This window comes from Carassius gibelio, chromosome B15 (assembly GCF_023724105.1).
Source record: "Carassius gibelio isolate Cgi1373 ecotype wild population from Czech Republic chromosome B15, carGib1.2-hapl.c, whole genome shotgun sequence".
Taxonomy (NCBI): Eukaryota; Metazoa; Chordata; class Actinopteri; order Cypriniformes; family Cyprinidae; genus Carassius; species Carassius gibelio.
This window is the reverse complement of record NC_068410.1, coordinates 13,613,039-13,635,776: the sequence shown is the minus strand read 5'-3', so window position 1 is coordinate 13,635,776 and position 22,738 is coordinate 13,613,039. Positions and strand designations below refer to the sequence as shown.

General features: G+C 35.9%; 1 protein-coding gene across 1 annotated transcript in view; it reads left to right on the top strand.

Moving 5' to 3' along the window:
- Positions 1-22,738, top strand: part of grik4 (glutamate receptor, ionotropic, kainate 4) — a 301,146-nt gene that overhangs the window by 66,477 nt on the left and 211,931 nt on the right. The window contains exon 2 of the mRNA XM_052576587.1: positions 19,585-19,726. The gene's annotated coding sequence lies outside the window, so the exon portion shown is untranslated. The remainder of the gene's footprint in view (positions 1-19,584; positions 19,727-22,738) is intronic.

The window sequence follows — 22,738 nt, the reverse complement described above, 5'->3', positions numbered from 1 at the left end:
GATTTCTAACAATGGCAGTAAGGTTTAGGTTTTTTTTTAATCTTTTGGTATCTGATAGAATCCATGATGCTATGTATTTGAACATGGCGTCCAGGACCTCTGGCAGTAAAACAGGCCCACAACATTAAAGATCCAGCAGTATATTTAGCCCTGGACATGGGGTACTTTTTATCCCTGTTTGTACTTAATCCATCTGGTGGGTTTGCTGCCAAAAAGCTATTTTTTATATATCTGACCATAGAAGCCAGTGCCTGAAGTTCCATTTGTATCTGACAACTGAATATGCTGGAGTTTGTTTTTGGATGAGCGATGAGAATTTTTCTTGAAACCCTCCTGAAAAACATGTGGTGATTTAGGGGCTTTTTTTTTAGGCTTTCTGACCGCAAGTCTCAACTAATCTCTGCAATTCTCCAGCTTTGATCCTTGGAGACTCTGTGGCCACTCAAACGCTCCTCCTCACCGTGCATTAAAAGAATATAGACATGTCCTCTTCCAGACAGATTTGTTACATCTTTAGTTGATTGGAAGCTTTTTTTTTTTAAGCTCAACAATCTTTTCTGTTCCGCACATCAGAACTATATTCTTTAGTTTTACTCCTTGTGATGGATGATTAAGGGAAATGGGCTTTTGTGCTCCCCATATTTATAACCCTGTGGAACAGGAAGCCATGGCTGGATAATTTCATGCTCCCAGTCACCCTGGTGTTCTAAAGAAAAGAAAAGAAAAATATGAATGGGAATACACTTCAGAGATATTTTACTCACTTTAGGGGTGCCAATAATAGTGGCCGACATGGATTGAAGAAAAACATTTCACAATAAGACCCCTCCCACACACACACTTTCAATTATTTTACTTCAATGAAAGGTAAGAAGTTCATGAATGTTTTAAATGGAAGATCAAAATGATAAACAACGCAGATTTATTTTCACAACCACCTTTGATCATATTTGCCAAGGGTGCCAATAATAGTGGAGGACACTGTATTTCACACTGAAAAGCACAAATATAAATAGGCCGGACGGTATGACCAAAATCTTATATTGGGATAATAATGAACAATATCATGATAAAGTTATATTTGTTTTAAATAAGGTCTTTATGGTATACAATTTTTTATACCGTATAGAAATTTCACAGTGTCAATATCACAAAAATACTAGCCTAAATTAAAAAGCTCAAGCTGTGAATTAAAGTCTGTGATTAAATAAGAACAAGAAAAAAATTACAAGCAATCTACAGTACAAAACACAGAAGAACAAATAAATAAGAAATGCTACATACTGTCATGTGTATGTTCCTGTTGAGCTCGTGTTTGCCCTTATTTGAGTCTTCCTGTGTCCTGCCCTCATTGGTTATCATTTGTGTCCAGCAGTGTTTGATTAATTTGTTCGTATTGTTCCCAGGTGTGTCCCATTAGTTTCTGTGCATTTAAACCCTGTGTTTCCCATCTGCTGTTAAATGTCATACCTGAAGTTCCCGTCTTTTGTAGTCCTTTGTTTGTTTGAATTAAATTCTAGTTGAAGTGTTCTCCTGCCTTTTTCCCTGAATGACCATGACACATAAATTGTATAAAGTAATCAGTTGTATAAAAAACCTGAATATTCTTCACTGTGTAAATTAAATATATTTATTCTTATTAAAATGACCAAAGTGATTTAGTCAAGAGCGGTGAGAGATTTTATCTTTTGTTGTTTGAGTAACATAAATGACAGACAGCAGGGGCCTGTACCATGATGGCAGCTGAACAAATTCAGAGTTACAGGATTAGTTTTGAGTTGACAAAACCAAACCTCTCCAGTCCGGCTTTGTTTGTACCATGATGCTGATCATCAACTTTCTTTGTCAACTCAGGCTTTGATCCTGAGTTTGTGGAGCGCATGCACATGAATATGTGACATCACTGGTGAACAGCCAATCATGGCCTTGCAATACAAAGCAAGTTTGATTTACTTCTCGCGAGAGACCCAGCGAGATTCAAAACTGAAGGTTAAAGGTTTTGCTAAAGGTTAAGAGATTGATGAATATGACAAATGACAAATTTAAAAGTCATATGAAAAATGAAGGAGGAAATAAATTATCTTGCTTTATCAGTGGTCACAAGTGAAACTCGTTAACTTAGTTTACACATTTTAAAATATATAGTGATAGAGACTCGAATATGTAAGGTCAGATTTTTTATTTTTTAAATAGTGCAATCTTTTGATCTATATATTATCTGTATAAAAATTGCTTGTGTGTAAAAGATAAATAATAATATGAATCACAATAATTATATAAATCATAAAAAAGACTCAGTAATTATCATTATTTTGTTGTTGTTGTTTTTTTAGCATTAGTGACCTTTAATTTGGAGCAAGATAAACTGGAGTGACTGTGTCACTTCTCTCACATCTGATTGGTCCAGCTTCAGTTTGAGATCTCTAACCCAGAACATAACCTGCCCCAGAGCAGGTTAGCTGTGGAGTGTAAGTTACTAAGGCAATAAATGCAGCTAAAAGCCAAGCCACTTACATGGTACCTAAAACCCAGGATTGGTGCAAACTAAACTGAAATTTACCTGGCTAGCCAAATAATCCGGCTTCATGGCACAGGCCCCAGGAGTATTAGACTTTCGGTGCTGATTTCATTTTAGTGGTTTAAAATAACTTGGTTTTAAACTACAATGCATAAAAACTTGCAAACGAGATGCTTTCTTGACCACGAGTGTGTAACCATGATAGAGACGATACTACAAAATATCTACCAACAAATTTCTACCAGTGAATCATGTTTACTGGTCTCTCCCCTGGTGGGTGTGTGTGTGTGTGTGTGTGTGTGTCTCTCTCTCTCTCTATTAGGGATGTCAACGATTAATCGATGATCGATTAATTGTCGATAAGAGATGCAATCGATTAAGGCTATCGATGGTCGGTTAACCGATTCAATGTTGGGCTGCGTGCGGCTCATGCGCACTCAACACGTGCGAGCGGCTGTGAGTGACGGTGACGATATATAAAAGCATCATCATTCATTCACAATGTAAAAATTAAGCTTTTAATGTGATTTAAACTTTAAAGTACATTAAAATAGAAACAACATAAAAGTTCTTCAACATTAAATGCAATAGAAATGTAGTTACTAATCATTTCATCAGATAACTGTTTTATATCGTGCGCTTTGCAGGGCTGCGGGACACAGTGACAGGACAGGTAGTCTATTCATTCCTACAACTTGTTAATTAATTCCTACGAATTATTAATGTGGCAATTGTCCATGTTTCATTAATTTTGTTCCCTAAATAACCCATGATTTAAGTGAAATAAGGGAACAAATTAATAAATCGAACGAATTCTTAATTCATGAAATCTTTAATTTCCCTTCCCATGTTTACCACAGTAAGAGATGCGAAAACAGTTATTAAAAGCGAAAGATAATAAAATAAACCTGGGAAATTATAGGGTTAGACTATGAAGATTTAGGAAAAGAAACGATGCCTAAATATACTGAATTTGTGGAAATTCGTGATCAACCGGCAAACCAGAACAAAGCCGCGTAAATGAAGACTATGGGATCCAAAAGCATGGTCGCGATCTAACATTTTCCAGTTGACCTATTATTCCTCTAATAAACAAAGCTTTTATACCACACTTGTCATAATCAGATCTTATCATTTCTAAATAAATAATTGCTGGATTCAAAACAGCGATTAATAGGCGCTGTGACCGACACATTCCTGGAGCATTCAGTTTAAATAGACCGTAGTATACCGGTCCACTCTGCTGTAATGCCAAGGACGTTTTTGCTCATATGAAGAGGATCATCTTTTCCGTCTATATGCGAATGCGTGTTAAGTACAAGCCTAGTTTACATTATAAATAATAGTTTAACATTCAAATACATTGCGAATATAGAAACATTTCGATTTGTGCCGAATGAGACATGAGCAATAACCTCCAAATAAATCTAGCCAAAGCCGCGCTCGCTCATCCTCGTCTGCACGCATGCACTGTCACGATCTAATGCGCTGTATGCCGGATTTTTAAAAATCTGGGACAGATTTCTAGGACAGAATCCAGCAGGATCAAATTAATGTGAGCAACTGTGTTTTGGTGCAGCAGCGCCGATGTAGTTCACTTAATGTGCAGCGCAGTCACACGCGCTCCACATTTCGGATAATTTTATACAATAATGTCAGTTGAAAACATTGCAATTGTGCTTTAAAATACAACAACGAGCACCACAAAACCATTTAAAGATGCGCGTTCAGCGTTCTCCGTGCGGGATTGGAAACTGTCAACAAAGTAAAATGACCTAAAAATATGGCGCGCTCTCTTCATTTTATCAAATGATCATAATCGCATCTATTCATTTTATAATCCTGCTACTAGCATTTTATTCAGACTAAAACCTCTTTAATTCAAGTGAGAAAGCGTTTTGTGTGTGTGTGTGGCTTTTGCACATCCTGTCATACCGCTGACTGCGTGCCTACAATAGACGCATTTTGCAGTATTATGGTTAACGATTAATCGATTAATTGATCGTTAATTTAAACGACGATCGATCATGGAAATAATCGAAATTTGACATCCCTACTCTCTCTATATATATATATATATTGTTTTTTTTTTGTTTTTTTTTTCAAAAGTGTTTTACTGTATTTTCCATTTTATGCACATTTTGCTGGTTCTAGTTGGTTTAGGAAGGTCATAGGTTGTTTAAACTGGTCTTCAGCAGGTTTACACTCTAAGAAATATAGGCTAAATACTGTAAAAACAGGGCACAGTGTATCTGTGCTTGTAATTGTCAATCTGACTGAATGTTCGACATTGTTTCTTAGATGTATTTGACCTATATTTTGTATTACACATTACATTGTGCTGTGTTTTAAGGTTAAAGAAAATGTCTGTAAACTTTAAATCAGAAAATGATCAGTACCTTTTCTATTTTTTTTTCTTACAGTTGGATGTCTATTCAGACAGCATAATAGCCAACTAAGAGCTGCAAACCAACTTGGGCTGGTTTATGATTTTATTTTATTACTATTATTATTTTAATTATTATTATTTATGTTTTTTGCAGTGAAATTAGTTGGTGGCCAAGCGTGTGGCCCATTAAGAGCATCTGACTTCTGTTCACTTGCTCGTGAGGCAATTCAATTTTGGAAGATATCTTAGATATCTTAGATATGTGGGCATGCAAATATGTAGGTAAATGCAGTTGACTTAAGGCTTATTGTGTTAATATTTGTTTTTCAGGCCATTGTCTGATTCAAACAGTCAAATAAGTGGAGGGAAAATCAATTACTGTCCGACGATCCGGAATTGAAAGCGTCAAATTAGTCCCAGGCTCTGATATAGTGAAGACAGTCAGCGGCAAAATCTATTGCTTGCAGACAAGATGCTTATCTTGGAAACGCATATGTCCTGGCTCACCTTGCTTCGGCTTTGTGTTCCGCAGTTACATGGTAATCTAGGAGAATCATGATGGTGGGTGTCAGAACACGGAGGCTGGGATCTTGAGAAAGAAAAGAATGCTTTTATTCTCCTAAAGTGAGCAAGTCCAAGGTCAAGGTGCTCTTGGATGCTATAGTTTCATACATACATCACAGGAAGATGACAAAACACCTGAGGACAAGTGAAGAGGAGTAACTGAGCAGAAAAGAAAAGCGACCTTTGAAATAAAGCAGCATTCAGTCGCTGTTGCGGGCAATGGTTTTAATGTAATCGGATGGCTTTACTTTAAAATGCTATTCGATAAATTTAGATTATAATATCAGTTTTAAAGTAATGTATTTTTTAAAATAGTACAGTGACTCTGTTTATGTAGTCACTGGCAAATACAACCAAAACCCAAACTTTAGAAACAAAGTTTTAACAAAACTAGTTACCTGTTGATGCAAGTATAAAACAATACTATATCTTTATTTTGCTAAAAATGTAAGTATGAAACATTAATAACAGTACTTTTAAAGAGTAACACAATAATGTTTTGTAAAACCCCCCGTCCAAAAAGGAAACAGCTGCTATTATTTCTACATTATTATTTAATGATATATTATAGATAAGAAGTAGCACAGTTTTTACTTTAAAAGTAGTTTCTGCAGTGTCAGTTGCAATATATTGTATTCATCCTTTAATTGGCAAAATCTTTTATTTTTATCTCTGCTGTCAAAAACAAGCACAAAAATGAAAATGTTACAGAGGTATGTTTGTTCTGATTCAATTCCATGTATATAATTGTATGTTGTTGTCTCATCAAGTGCATCGCACACTGTCCTAAGCCGCAGAAATAGCTTTGGTGACAACTCTCCTTGCAAGCTAATGCGCGACCCGTTCACCCATCGTGCGTCAGTTTGTTTTTGACCTTGTCCCACGCTTGTTTCTTGAAGCTTCTGGTTGCATCATAATCAGTTACAGTCTTTGGATACCTTCATGCATTCGTTAATAAGGTTAGAATATATTTTGTGGCATGGCTGTTTGAGATATTAGAGCGGTCCAGTTGGTGTGTCTGGACCATCCAATGAGAAAACAGTCCTTTCCAGTGACAGAGCCTGGTGCATTTTCTTTCCTGGCTAGATGGAGCACAAGTTTACTTATGTAATGTACCGTTACAAGCAACACATACACACCAATGCACAGAGAGTAAATGATAGATATGTGACTGCTTTATGAGCAAATGCAGCCCTGGGCCCGTAATGAGCTGGAGTATGAGTTTGAATGAGTTCACTGCACAGAGCGACTTTAATGAAACAGTCTGATGACATCAACTCGAGCAGGGAAAGATAAAGATGACATACTGTCCTACAATAATCAAAGTGAACTTCAACGTTAATGTCAGGCATGTATTTTTAGGCCTCATTCTGTTGTTGATGCCATTTCAAGGTGGCACCCAGGGGAAAATCATGAAGTTTTTTTAAACTTGAAGACAGTCTTTGTTTTATCTCAGCAGGGTGCAATTTCTTCTTTTATCATGACATTTGCTTGCATGCAGTGTTGAGGATAATGCATTACAAGTAACGTAAGTCACGTAACCAGATTACATTTTTAAGTAGCTAGTAAAGTAACACGTTACTTTTTAATTTAGAAGGAAATTTCCGAGTTCAATTTTCAAATAAGTAACACCAGTTACTTTGTTTCCCATGTTTTGACTGACAGCTCTCATGTTGCCATGTTGAGAGAAATCGTTAGGCGTTGTGCATGCTTTGTGAACACGATGTTTACTGTAGTTCTAGTCTAAATGTGAACATGTATTTACTCATTTCACCTACACAAAAACAGAATCAGTATTCTTCAAAATGAACAAAATCAGTCAAATGCAAACTCAGAATATTATACAAACCTGCAATAATTAAATGGTAAATAAAACAAATATAATTTATGTATTTTAATCCCATTTTATTAACCAATGTCTTTGCTACTGACATTCGATGATCCAAAATCAATCATTATAAGCAAAAATTAATGAAACATTTTTTTTTTGTTATTGCTGAATAGTGTATTGATGAATACCTGCATCTCCTCTTGCGTCATATTCTTAATGCAATTTGTTTGAGCTGCAGATGAATTTGCATTTCCTTCAGTCTGAGGTGTATTCACTTTTGTTGTGAAAGGGCTTTTTACAATGCTTTTTTATATTAAAAACAAACAAGCAAGGAAGCCCTGCCCAGATTTAAAAAGTAACTCAAAAGTAGCGTAGCACATTACTTTTCATAAAAAGGTATTTAAGTAACATAACTAGTTCATTTTTTAGGGAGTAATGCAATATTGTAATGCATTACTTTTAAAAGTAACTTTCCCCAACACTGCTTGTATGGTACAAAAAATGTGCATTTGTTAATCTTCTGTTTAATGCAACAGACACCATATGCATCATATGAGTCATCATGATAATTTTTATCAGTTTGAATGATTCATAAATAGTGCTCACATACCAATTAAAATGAGTAAAATAGTGTTTCTGAGTAGAATGAAAGCTAGTGCGATTAGTGGTACATGATTCACCATTTGTTATCCTTTCTTTGGTATATTTTAATAATAGACATCACTCAATGAATAGAAAATGTCTTTTCAGTTTTTTTTGTCGAATACATTCAGCTTGATATGGAAATTCTTCTACTTATACATCAAATTGTTAACATGCAAATCTGCATGAGTAATTAAACATATGGGAACTGTGTCTTTTCTGTGGTGTTTTAGCAAATGTCATTTAAATTTCCTCAATTATCGAAGCAGCCACGCTTGGCAGTGTTGTAGTAACTATACCAACCCTCGCCAATGGAGCTATTTGGAAAACGACCTAGAGTATGTGTCTGCATTTCTGAGCGGCACTTGTGAAAATGAGCTGTGGATGGAGTCCTCAAGAGTGCTGTGATGATAACCTCGCTCAGCTCTCCTCACGTCCTGAATGAGATCCATGGAGCCGATGCTGTCGCTTGCTGATGAAGCATAAACCAGCTAAATTATGAGAGACTTAGACCGAATCTATTTACATGAAGACGTGCTTGATGTGGCGAGCAGAGACCGTGTCACAACATTGCCAATCTGTTTAATTAACAAGGATTGACGTGTAACCATAATGGAATGTTTACTACAGTCGTAAGGCTTCTAATCACCGCATGTAATCCATCTGCTGGAGGTTGAAGATGTAAATGTCCACATTTCTGCACCGCCTACACTGGTGCCCTTGTGTTGTATTTTTACGATATCACTGTTACTGCCTTAAACATGCTACATTGTGTCACCTACCTTTCTGTAATTACCCATCTGGTGGGTTTTGTCTTTCTGGTGCATGTCTCAGAAGTTCCCCAGGCTGAAAGATCAAACTTTAGGTAAAGCCGTCAGCCCATCTAAAAGAAAACCGCATCGACACGCCACAGAGAAACACTCGCAGTCTCAAAAAATCTGGATATCTTATGTTGTCTTTATCGCAATTGATTTTTGTGGAAGCTTGACTGATCAACAGAGATATACAGTGTAATATGTACATTTTTTTAGTTAAATGGTTATCAGTTATTCAATATCCAACACTGTTTTCATAAATTGCTTTTAAGTAGAGTAAAAAAGTGTAAAAGCAAAAGAAGTTAAGAGGGCAACAATGTTTGCTTACATATAATGCCATTATTAATAATAATTCATAATAAATGTTAATCGTACATTATTGTTCAAGTGTTTGGGGTCGAAAAAAGTCTTCTATGTTCACCAACACTCTTAAAAATAAAGGTGCTTCATGAAGCCATAGAAGAACCTTTTTGTCTAAATGGCTCCATAAAGAACGATTAACATCTGAAGAACGTTTCAGTTTCACAAAAGGTTCTTGATGAGGTAGAAAACACTTTTTTTTAATGAACAAACTTAGAACAAGGGACGGGGATGTGAGGGAAAACACAGCATAATGTATTGGTTACCGGACAACCAAAGACAAACGAGGGTAATTAACAGGACACACCTGAACCAAATGACTAATCAAAACGAGAGGGAGAAAATGGGTCAACGGAAGCGCAAGGGCGCGAAAAACAGAAAAACAACAAAACAGGAACACAAGTTTGACAATAGTTTTGTTTTCCTTGCTGTCCTCTGAGTGTTTGGAATAGACTTACCAGTTGTGAACCACTGATCTAGGGAGTGTTACTTTGGGTGCCCTGGCACTGCTGTTTTCCCATGTGGCCTTTCTCGGGGTTGGAGGTGGCTGATGCTGATGGCCCAGCTGCTGCCTGTGTCTGATTTAACGGCCCGGCTTCAGGAAGTGGCTGCTCATGAGTCCAGGCACGTCACAGTCTCCAGACCAGAGGAAGTTCACTGCCATTCACCAATGATGCCTAAATGAGACTCTTCTGTCCTGCACGGGCTCTGGCACACACACCTCACTCTCTCTCTTTCACAATGTCAGATAACAGCACTTCCTTTCCTGAGACACTTCATTCTTATCATTTCCTGCTCCAGCTCTGTGATGAATCACTGTTTTTTCGGGTTAGAGGCCCGGCAAGCTAATTCTTCTTCCCTTGCTCCAGACACTTTGGCCCTTCATTTTCTTTCATTTTTGGCTTGTTTACAAGTAAATTAATTGTGTGTTTTAAAGTAGATGTGCTCTCTGAAGAGTGACACAATTAACACAGGTCTATGGTCTTTATCATTTATCTTCAGATCTGATTAACCTGTTAGGACAAAGATAGTGGAGAATGATGAATTCATCACCTAAACATCCACCCGTCTGTCTGTCTATCTATCGTTACAGTCTGTCATCCTACAGTATTTATTCCATTTATTCTGTTTATCTTTTGTCATTCTATCTACCATTCTGTCATTCTATTTATTCCAGTGTTCTATTTATTGTTCTATTTATTTATTTTATTATCAATATCACTCAATCTATATCCTTCTATCCATTGTTTTAATATTCTGGCTATCATTGTAGCTGTCATCCTGTTGTTCTAGCTACTGTTCTATAATTCATCCATCATCCGTTCATTAATTAATTAATTAATTAATTTATTTATTTATTTATTCATTCATTCAATATCTCTTCTGTTTTTCTAGCTATAGTTCACTAATTAATTAATTAATTCATTCACCCATTATGTTGTTCTAGATATCAATCTGTCATTTATTGATTAATCCATTCATTAATTCATTAATTAAACCATTCATTAATTATTTTTTCATTCATTCATTATCACCTGTTCATTCATTCATTCATTCATTCATTCTCACCTGTTTTATTGTTCTAGCTATTATTCTGTCATTTATTCATTTTAATCCTGTTCTGTTGTTCTAACTATCGTCCTGCCATTCATTCATTCATTCATTCTCACCTGTTTTATTGTTCTAACTATCGTTCTGCCATTCATTCATGTATTTATTTTTTGGGTAGGTGGCTGTCTAAAAAGCAGGATAATGTACAAACCCGATTCCAAAAAAGTTGGGACACTGTACATATTGTGAATAAAAACAGAATGCATTGATGTGGAAGTTTCAAATTTCAATATTTTATTCAGAATACAATATAGATGACATATCAAATGTTTAAACTGAGAAAATGTATGTCATATTTCAGTTTTATAACAGTCTGCAAACGTCTGGGGACTGAGGAGACAAGTTGCTCAAGTTAAGGAATAGGAATGTTGTCCCATTCTTGTCTAATACAGGCTTCTAGTTGCTCAACTGTCTTAGGTCTTCTTTGTTTCATCTTCCTCTTTATGATGTGCTAAATGTTTTCTATGGGTGAAAGATCTGGACTGCAGGCTGGTCATTTCAGTACCCGGATCCTTCTTCTACACAGCCATGATGTTGTAATTGATACTGTATGTGGTCTGGCATTGTCATGTTGGAAAATGCAAGGTCTTCTCTGAAAGAGACGACGTCTGGATTGGAGCATATGTTGTTCTAGAACTTGGATATACCTTTCAGCATTGATGGTGCCTTTCCAGATGTGTAAGCTGTCCATGCCACACATACTCATGCAACCCCATACCATCAGAGATGCAGGCTTCTGGACTGAGCGCTGATAACATCTTGGGTTCTCCTCTGTAGTCCGGATCATATGGCATCCCAGTTTTCCAAAATAACTTTTTTGTCTGACCACAGAACAGTTTTTCACTTTGCCACAGTCCATTTTAAATGAGGCTTGGCCCAGAGAAAACACCTGCGCTTCTGGATCATGTTTAGATCTGGCTTCTTTTTTGACCTATGCAATTTTAGCCGCCAACAGCAAACGACACGGTAGATTGTGTTCACGGGCAATGTTTTCTGGAAGTATTCCTGAGCCCATGTTGTGATTTCCATTACAGTAGCATTCCTGTATGTGATGTAGTGCAGTCTAAGGGCCTGAAGATCACGGGCATCCAGTATGGTTTTCCGTCCTTGACCCTTACGCATAGAGATTGTTCCAGATTTTCTGAATCTTTGGATGATATTATGCACTGTAGATGATGATAACTTTAAACTCTTTGCAGTTTTTCTTTGAAAAACTCCTTTCTGATATTGCTCCACTATTTTTCGCCGCAGCATTGGGGGAATTGGTGATCCTCTGCCCATCTTGACTTCTGAAAGACACTGCCACTCTGAGAGGCTCTTTTTATATCCAATCATGTTGCCAATTGACCAAATAAGTGGCAAATTGGTCCTCCAGCTGTTCCTTATATGTACATTTAACTTTTCCAGCCTCTTATTAATACCTGTCCCAACTTTTTGGGAATGTGTAACTCTCATGAAATCCAAAATGAGCATGGCATGACATTTCAAAATGTCTCACTTTCAAAATCTGATACGTTATCTATATTATATTGTGAATAAAATATAAGTTTATGAGATTTGTAAATTATTCAATTCCTTTTTAACTCAGAAGTTGTACAGTGTCCTATCTTTTTTGGAATCGGGTTTGTACAATCACCCCATCATTATCAGAACCCCAAAGAAATTTTGATCCTGATCACCCTGTCTGGGTTTATTTTACGATAATGACTGACTCACTGTAAATTGTCCCTTACATATATTAGAGATGTCAGGAGTACTTGAACCAACTGTTATTTTACTAAGAGACTTGGCAAAGGTCTAAATACTTAATGAAGGAGCACCAGACAGTGCAACAAGAAATCCAGCTTTAGCTGCGGTTGACAAAGGTCAAAATAAATGAGAAACATTCTGAAAGATAAAATATCGCAATCACAGACAGGATGAAGATTTCACTGAGAACCCCTGAGTCAGCTGAACATTTCTCCTATAATTTGAATACATTTTTTGTGAATTCAATGAAATCTTACTTATAGGGCAAAAGTAGTTCCATCCAAATGGGCCTATAGACAGAATCGGAATGTAATTCTGTTGTTTTCCACTGACTGAGACATTTTCCTTCACAATTCAATATGTCATGACAAGTTGCAGATGTCAGGTGAAGTGCTGTACCAAATACTCCCAGTATGCAACAAAATTAGGTGTGCACGCCCAGAAGTGCTGAGCTATTGCTTTTCCAAATTGATCTGTGCTAACAGGCCGGCCTCTCCATCTCTGCCTGTCTCTTTTTCTCTCTCTCTTCTCTGTTCCAATCCAACCAGTAGTTCATCACACAGTCCCGTTCTGCGTCTCTTCACCGTGACATCACTGTTTCCGATTCTCATGGCGTGTTTGAGTTGATGACTGTTTGTGCATTGTTGCATTTGCCTCTTTTTGTGTCAGGTAACACATTCAGTCACATCCACCTGGGGAGGAAGACAGGCTTTAAGACAGCCCATGAATTCTAATGGCTTTATCGGTCCCCTGCAGCTGGCTTTGGCTTTTTTCACCGTATGGTCTCCTCCCACAGCACATTGCAAATGCCTCTTCAATTGGGGTCATGGCTCAGGCTGATAGTGAACTGTATTCCTTCCTAACTGGAGGGCTCCCTGCACCGGCCGTCAATCTGGCAGCGAGAAGCAGATTGGCTGGTGGTCTTGCTGCGTCTCAGGATTCATTCCACTGGCTTATACTGTGTCATTCTATGAATTAACAATGAAGATTGATGACACCGCCACACAACAGTGACAATCAGTCTGGGCTTTGAATGTGACTCGGATTTCATATATTGCGCATATGCAGAGCATTTGACGTAATCATGTGTGTTGGATATGTACTGTTGAATTGAAGTTGGAAGCAAAATGCTTTTACCAGGTCAAAGTATAATCTTATGTAAGAATGATGTGATGTGCTCAATATCTTTTTTTTTTTTTTTTTTGCATGTGTCATTTTGGATTTGGAAAGGAGACAGGATAATATAATATAATATACACACGTAATTAAATATTTATACAGTTTGTGTGTTCTTATGTTGTACAAATAAATTATAGTTGAATTCAAAATTGTTGGGTAACACTTTAATTAATGTTAACAAATAGAACCTCATTGTAAAGTGTTACCAATTGTTTTTATCAGGTGTTACAAATTTAATATTTAATAAAATATATTATTTTCCAGAGAAACTTAATAATTTATTTTGCCTTTAGTAAAATCCAGTGATTTTTGTTTTGTTTTTGTCTTTACATTATTATGCTGACTGTTTTTCCACACAAAGTATAAAGAGGTCTTTATACACAAAAATATATTAAGCTGCCTTCATATTTTAGGGCCTGTGGCAGGTTGCATAAACTGCTTAGACTGGTCTTAAAAGTTATCATCTAATTATTTTTCTTCAAGACTGGTCATAAATTTGTAAAGTCAATATATATTTTTATTTTTTCAAAACTAGTCATAACTTTGTAATGTCAGTTACATAAAAAGGTAGACTGGTCTGTTTTTAATCTGAAAAGTAATCTACTGTAACTAGTTCTTAAGACCCAGCTTTAATATAGAGACTATGTGAAAGGGGTCATATAAAATTGCTAAAAAGAACATTTGGTGGACTCTTAACTTTTATTTATAAAAGAATCTCTTTGGGTTTGAGACTTTGGGTCTTTTCAACTTTACGTATCTTATCTATGCACGAACCGCTTGTAACACTCTGAAGAGAACGGAAAGTTGCATCATATGACCCCTTTAATGCAACTGGCCTCTGGGTCCATTGTAACATTTTTGTGTCCGTTTGAACACCTCTGATGTAGACCACTTGGCCACAGCTTCAATAGTATTTAATACATTTCACATGTTGCAAATGTATTATATTTTGTTGCTTTATTTTTTCCCATGTCTGTGGAAGTGCGTACGTGTGTTGGAGGAAAAACCTTAATTGCCTGGTTAGAGTGAGATGTCAGTGTTTTAGACAACTGTGAATGAGGCAAAATCAAAACATGCCAGCCATGAGGCAAAAACCTAAATGTTGAGGCCCAGTGGATGTGTCTCCATGTTAAGCCCTGCTATAACTGTGTGAATGAACACCTGTGTCTGCCGGGAAACTCATTAGAAGGTGGAGTGTGTCTGGGATTACAGATGTAGCAATTATTTTTGACTGTGCATTCATTAGTAGTACTGGCGGGCATTAAACATGCAAAGACATCATTATAATGTATTTGCATTTTTATGTTACTACTGTGTCTGCAGAAGGCTCTTTTTTTTTCTTTGTTTGTTGTGATGTTCACCAGTAACTTTTGAAAGGTTTCTAGGTTGTTTTTTCAAGACTGTCCAAAGTAGAGAAAGTAGAAAAATTTAGAAACTGGGTTAGCAATCATACTCCTACTGAACAAACAAATAAATAATATTTATATGTATATATGGGTAAAGTCATTTTAGACACGCTGCGTTCAAAATTATTTTTCTATCTTTGTTGCCACAGTTTTGGAAGTGCTTTTTTCTGTTCTAAACAAGGGGGTGTCCCAATACTTTTGTCAGTATATAGTGTATGTAGTACAAGTCATTGGTGTTTGGTGTGTAGCTTTTGGCTCAAAGTCTGCATTTATTGTCATACCAGAGGTGTTCAGATGAGATTGGGACTTTGCTTTCTGCATCAATTATTTCTGAACAATTTTGTGTATTGGTCGTGCAATTGATGTAAAATAAATATATAATAGATGAATGAATGAATATATGGTATTACTGTAATTATAAATAAATATATATCAATAATACTAAAATGCCTTTTTTATGATATACAATTTTGGAACTATGCTTAGTTACCTCTTGATGTTCAATGTAAAATCTTCCTAAAGTAGAACCAGTAGAGAACCACTGCGTTGAAACATGTACAGTCATTCGATTAATGGTACACTGACCGAATCACATCATCAGAAAGTATGTGTCCAATAAAGCCACGTTCAATTTTGTCTAATCAGAAATAGCTGATTTCATTGAGACAATGCTAATGCTTTCTGCATGTTTGATAAGGAACAGGCAAATGTGATCCATTAGATTAACTTTAATCTGCTCTAAATCCCCTTCAAGTGGAACAACGGCATGAATACCAATGTATTATTTATCACAACAACAAGCCAGGATTTTTCCCCCATTACAGCTATTACCTTAATTGCCTTTATATGAGTTTGCTTCTGAATCCTAATGAACATATCTGTAAATTGAATATGTTTGATTGGGGAAACAAAATGTTTACCAGTCAGACAGCCAGTGAATGACATGTTATTCAGAAGATAATAGAGCTCCCCGTCCCGCCCCCAAGATATTTCCCAAGTGCTTCTGAAGCTCTTCAATCAGACCTCACATCTCCAGAACCTGCCAAGAAGAATGAGAGCTGATTTTATCTCTAAACCTCAAAGACACTTTCCATTCAAAGCATCATTTATGCCTGTCTTAGTGTATGCAACTTTCCTTCATTTTACAAGACCACTTGGCATCAAAAAAGCCACTTGAATGGAAGCCATTTGATTTAGGAAGAGATTCATTTACCAATCGGACTAAATGGAATTGCAAAATAAACATCCCAACTTGTTCACTCTAGAACCACTGAATAAATTCTTGATGGTCTCACGCAGGCATGAAGATTCTCCCCCAAGGTGGCGTGGACTTGAATTTTCCTCCTTCTTGAATATATCATGGCTTCATTACTTCTATAGTGCTGTGTTATATGGCCTGTTTTCCCATCATCCCACATTGCTGTCTCTTCTCCAGCCCCTCAGCCATGGGCATAACTTTTTATGTTTTGTGAGTGCAGGGACAGTCGGGATGCTTCATTTACTCTGATGTGTTTCTACTGGTGGTTCGAGGTATAGAGGATAGTAAGATGAAGAGAGAGAGGGAGAGAGAGTCAGTCCCCAGTGCGGTTGTCTACATTGCTGAGTGGGAAGGTGGCACTGCAGGAGTACTGAGCACACAGTCAAACTGTGTCACTGTCTCACTCCTGCCTGGGGGAAAAGGACATGCTTTATGCCTTCAATCTCTTTAAACTGTTTTCATGTGAGAAAATTTTCATTTGATGTATTGGATTGTGTGCGTGGTCTGCGAAACTTCTGAATAGATCTGCCCCTCTGATCTTTTGGCAGTCAAATAGAAGTTTTGAAAATGACGTTTTTGGGAGGACAATTAGGGTCTTCCTTGGAGACCTGACAAAATGTGAAAGATTAAATACAGTAGATCAGAAAATGGTGGTTTATAAATAAAATTATCAGATGGAAAGCTTTTTTTTTGTATTAATGAGAGTTTGTGCTAACAAAAAAGTGCCCAACATTATAAAATATTTTGAAATGTTGTCTAATTACCATAGTACATTAATATGGTAATCAGCAACACGTAGCGTGGTATATATCTATAGTTAGTACAGTTAGAGAATCTGATAAGATTTTTTTAATAAATTGTTTTAAAAATTTGAACTTCAAAAGTTAGCATAACAATGGCTAATCAGCCTGGCAGAGGTCTGGGATCAGTATGATTTTTTATGTTTTTTTTGTAAAGAAGTCTCTTATGCTCATCAAGGCTACATTTATTTGATTAAAGCTTCAGTAAAAACAGTAAAATATATAAAATAACAGTTTTCTATTAGAATATACTTTAAAATATAATTTATAATGTCACATGAACCTTCAGAAATCATTAAAATATGCAGATTTATTATCAGTGTTGGAAACAGATGTGCTGCTTAATTTGTATTTTTTTTATGTATTTATTTATTGTTTTAAGACTATAAAAGAACTGCATTTATTCAAAATAGAAATCTTTTCTGTCATGTTTTAAAATGAATTTAACATGTTCTTGCTGAAGGACAAGTATTAATTAATTTTAAAAAAATGGAATGGTAGAGTATATTGTAAAAAAAAGATTTCTAATTTAAATAAATGCTGTTCTTCTGTTTTTGCTGTGGAATGCTGTGCTTTTACTTTTTATTAATATATGTGTGTGAGTGAGAGAGAGAGAGAGAGAGAGAGAGAGAGAGAGAGAGAGACAGAACAGATATAGATGCTATGTAATAAAATTAGATGCTTTATATATAAAAAAAGCATAAAATAATCTACAGAATATCATAACAAAATAAATACTAATTTGACAAATTGGTTGGTCAGATTCTTTATTTTTAGAGCAGTGAGTTGGATTGTATTAATATATGCATGTGGGTTTTTAAGAGCTGTTATACTGTATAAACATAGATATTCTGATAAATCGGTGATGTTAAATGTAAGAGTGCACTTACATAAGTTTGGCTCTCCAGTTAGTCTAGTTGCTTACTATAACAGCTCAGGTGGGAGTTGCGAGGAATCCTCAGGTGGCTGTGATGAAAGCTGACTGGGTCATCATTAGGAGCAGTTTTAATCCTCATCTGAGAAAGGGCAACATTAACATGCAGTGAGGTTACATTAGTGCTCATATTGTAACATTTACTTTCTCATTTAGGGTAAAATTATGTGCCGATATTGCATAGAGGCATGTTTAGAATGCTAATTAGTGGCAGATTCCTGTTAAGGACTAGTAACAAGTTAATTTAGATCCACTCATTATTCAGAAAAAGGTGAAACTCTGGCGTTTACTTCATCTTTAAAAGCAATGAGATTTGAGGTCACATAAAGTTGAATGGCAGGCAGATAAAATATGCACAAATATATCAGAGCTAGAAAATGTCATGCTGAAGCAGTGGAGAGGGGAAAAGATTAAACAAGGACAATTTGAAAGCAAAAGCTAAATATAAACAGTAAGGAAATGAAATGAAATATTAAATTGTACTATTACTCAGCCTTGCTTATATGCCAGACTCTCTCTGCATGCTAAATTTAAAGTGCTTTTTCTCCAGCATTGATTGGGGAAGGTCATTTTGAGTTACAGAATACATATTTGTGGTTACGCAACAGCTCCATGTAAGTGAAAGTTTTAACAGACTTATGAAGTATTTGCATTGCTTGATGGCAGTACATGCCAGATCCTTTTCAGGGCGGTAATCCAATTTGCTTATGCCAAGTATTTCAAAGGATAGTTCACCCAAAAATAAAAATCAAGTCAGTGTTTACTCAGCCGCATGCTGTTCCAAACCCACAAACAGCTATTTTTTTCTTATGCAAAACAAAAGAAGAAATGGAGGAATATTTCCCTTTAAGCTTGGAAAACAAAATACTGAACTAAATACTTTTTAATATTATTCTAAAATACTTTTCAGATATTTATGAGAGGAATAGTCTGACATAATTATATCTGAAATAAATTTAGGCTATTTTCGTTGCAGTATTATTTTATTTGACAATTTTTTTTTTTTTTAGGGCTCTGGAAAATTAAAAAAGTGTGCTAGTGTTTCAACTGACAAGAAGTCAGTATAGCAGCTTGCAAGCGAAAGAAGAGTCAGTGTTACATAACGTTACCTCATTTACCTCAGAAACAATATCTGACCATAAACTAGTTAGTTAGGAGCATATAGCATATTCATTATCATTTTTTACTGTTCTTCAATGTTTCATTTGTTTAAATAAGTTTTTATGACAGCCACCATTTAAAAGTTTGTTTAAAAAAAAAACAAACAAACAAATTGGAGTAGAAATATAATTATGTAATTGTAACTTCTTGTATTACAACAGACTCTCCTGTATATTTGACATTAGTTACGTTAGCTTTAGTTGAGATATTTTATTTTCTTGTGAACATTTGGCATGTACTATACTTCATATATATATATATATATATATATATTTTTTTTTTTTTTTTACTCAGTGTGCACCAAGACAAACAGCAGATCATTCAGATACATTGGTATATACTCCTGACTCTTCGTCTCTTCCAACAGGTTGGTTCATACGGTGGGTTTAGGTGGCGAGTGGACGGGACTCTGATGTGGAGTGCTGCCCCTGAGCTGAGTGCCCACTACTAGATCAGCAACTTCCTGCGCCTCAGGATGGATTAGAGCTTCACGCCTCCGGAGATCAAAGGTATGAGATGTATAGTAATGAGCTTCCACTCATCAGAGCACCACATGGCCGCCGTAGTGCGTAGTGTTTGTCTTGAACGCACCGTGGATGGCTATTACTGTCCATTAAATATTTATGAACGTGCCGGAGAGGTGAAGGAGTGTTTGATGTGCTTAACTGTACTGCAGACATTACATTTTTCAAGGCTCGGAAACAATGATAGACTGCAAACAACGCTTGTCCGCTTCAGCACTTTGCATTTTGTTTGGAAACCTGCCATGTTGTACACACAGAGCCATACGAGCTGGCCAGAATTATTGTGATTATAAATGTAGCACAGATTTATTGCTCGAGGTGAAAGAACGAGCGAAGAAGAGAGATGAGAACAATGCTGCCTTGAGTCACAAAGTTCTCCAGTAACCATGGCAGCCGGGTTTTGACATGCATATAGCTGTCAGCCACTTGATTTGTGTCTCCTTTTTCTTCAGTTATATTTCAGATGTGTACCTAATTCGCACTTAATTCCCCATTAAAATGCAGAAGCCCGGTGATATGAATCAAAGTTCTCTTTACAATTTTTTTTTATTTGTTTCAGTGGCTTGAAAATGAGGTGAGGAGATTGTTGGTGTTATACAAAGGGTGTTATAGGACTAGTCAGCGATTTATTGGAAAATGGAGGCTCACAGAGGGAATATGAGAGAAGGGCCAGGATCATTCCACGGCACTCGCGTACTACCCGCTGCGTTCAGTGAAAAGAGAGAACTTCAGAGAGCTGTTATGTGGCATGCTGTTTTATCACTGGAGACATTGAGTGGTTGGATGGTTGGTCGCTAGAAGCTGTTCCTACAGCCGATTCTTATTTTTGGGCTGCACAACTGATCTTTAAAAAAAAGTGTTTGTTCTGTATACAATACAGTATACACTCATTGTTTCAATTGAATTTTATCTTAGTGTTTTTTTAAAGGGATCATTCACCCTATTATTCAGTCATCATTTACAGTACTCACCTTCATTTTGTTCCCAACCTGTATGGCTTTGTCTTCTGTGGAACATATAATAAAAGCTATTAAAAAGGATTTGGGAACCGAACAGTTTTGAAAACTATTAATTTTCATTAAATGGAGGAAAACAAATGAAAAACCCTGACACATTTCTCCGAATTTCTTCTATAATATTCCACAGAAATTAGATAAATGAATAAAAAAATTTGAAACTATCATTTTAAGAGAACAGTTCGCCCAGAAAATGTTTATTTGTTTTCTTATAAACACAGCTTTTTATTTCTTATGGATTTTGAATTATGGATAGGAATGGATAACTTGTGTGGGGTTTTTATCAGCTGTTTGGACTCTCATTCTGGCGGTGCCCATTCACTGCAGAGGTGAACGAGTGATGTAATGCTAAATAGTTTCCAAATATGTTCTGATAAAGAAACAACCTCATCTACATCATGGGTGACTAAGGGTGAGTAAATTTCCAGCAAATGTTCATTTTTGAGTGAACTATTCCTTTAAAGGGACAGTTCACCCAAAAACAAACATTCCGCCAATAATTACCCTCTTGTCATTTCAAACCCTTCATTCATCTTTGCAAAACAAATCAATATATTTTTGATGAAATCCAACGTTCAAGGCTCAGTAAGGTAGTAACGACGTCATTAAAATAGTCCATGTGATATCAGTGGTTCAACCTTAATTTTATGAAGCTACGAGAATACTTTTTTGTTTGGAAAGAAAACAAAAATAACAACTTAATTCAACAATTTCTTCTCTTCCGTGTTAGTCTTCGATGCGTGAATTTTTCTTTTTGGGTGAACTATCTCTTTAAGGAAATTGAATGACCTGCATTTGAATGTTTTTCTCCAGTCAGTAGTCATCACTTTGCTACTCATTTTTAAATGATCTTTGTACAGTGTATCACTGGTCAAGCCTTCATCACATCACTAGAATTCACTGCCACTCATGTTGCTGTAAACCACCAAGATTCATTTGAAAATGTATGTTTTACAAATTTCTATATGTGTGAACTTTCCTTTACTGTAACATACTATACTGAGTGCTCCAATCAAGATTTGATGCATCGTTTCACTGCTGTCTGGAATGGACTGCAATATCTACTGCGGTCTGCTCTTTGTGTAAATGTCATTATTGAATATAACTTTTGAAAATGCATCGTTAGCTAGTAATGGCAACACCTCATAAAGCAGTGCCAAGGCTAAACATAATTGGCTTCTCACTTGAGAAAGCTGGGCAGCCCTTGCAAGACTGGATAATAATTGCTGCCTTGCGGCTTCCAATGCAACTTACTGTTTTTTATCTGCTTAAATGGTTTTATTCAATTTGTTAATTTTTTGATCTGACACTTAAGTCACATAGTAAACTATATATTTATTATATTAATAGTTACAACTACAAAACAAATGGCCTCAGCTGTTGAAGCATATGGGCTTTATGGGCATGTTTACATCCGAAAATAAGATGTCTGGTTGTGAAGGGATTTTGAAGGATTTTGAAGCATTTTTTAAAGCTGTGTGTATCTGGAAAATGTTTGTTAAATAATTTAGAGTGATCACATAACAAAGATGTGCAATACTGTATAAAGTTTGACGTCAGTTTGATATTTTAAATGTAAAATAAGTTTCCTATGTTCACCACGGCTGCATTTATTTGATTAATAATACATTAAATATAGTAATATTGTGAAATATTAATAGGATTTAAAATCAGTGCTTTTTGTTTTAATTTATTGTAGAAAAAAAATCTGTGATGGAAAAGCTGATTTTTATTTTCTTCAGAAGTCCGATATGCTGATTTGATGAAGAAGTATTTCTGGATTTACTCTCACTTTTTGATTTGTTTAATGCATCCTTGCTGAAAAAAAAAACTATTTATTTAAAAGTTTTCAATGCATTATAATTTATTTATTTCAAAACCCCCAAACATTAGAACAAAATATGTATTGATGAAGAAACATTGGTAAAAAAAATTTCCCTCTATCACCCAGCCTAAATCAATCCCAGACTGCTATAAAAAC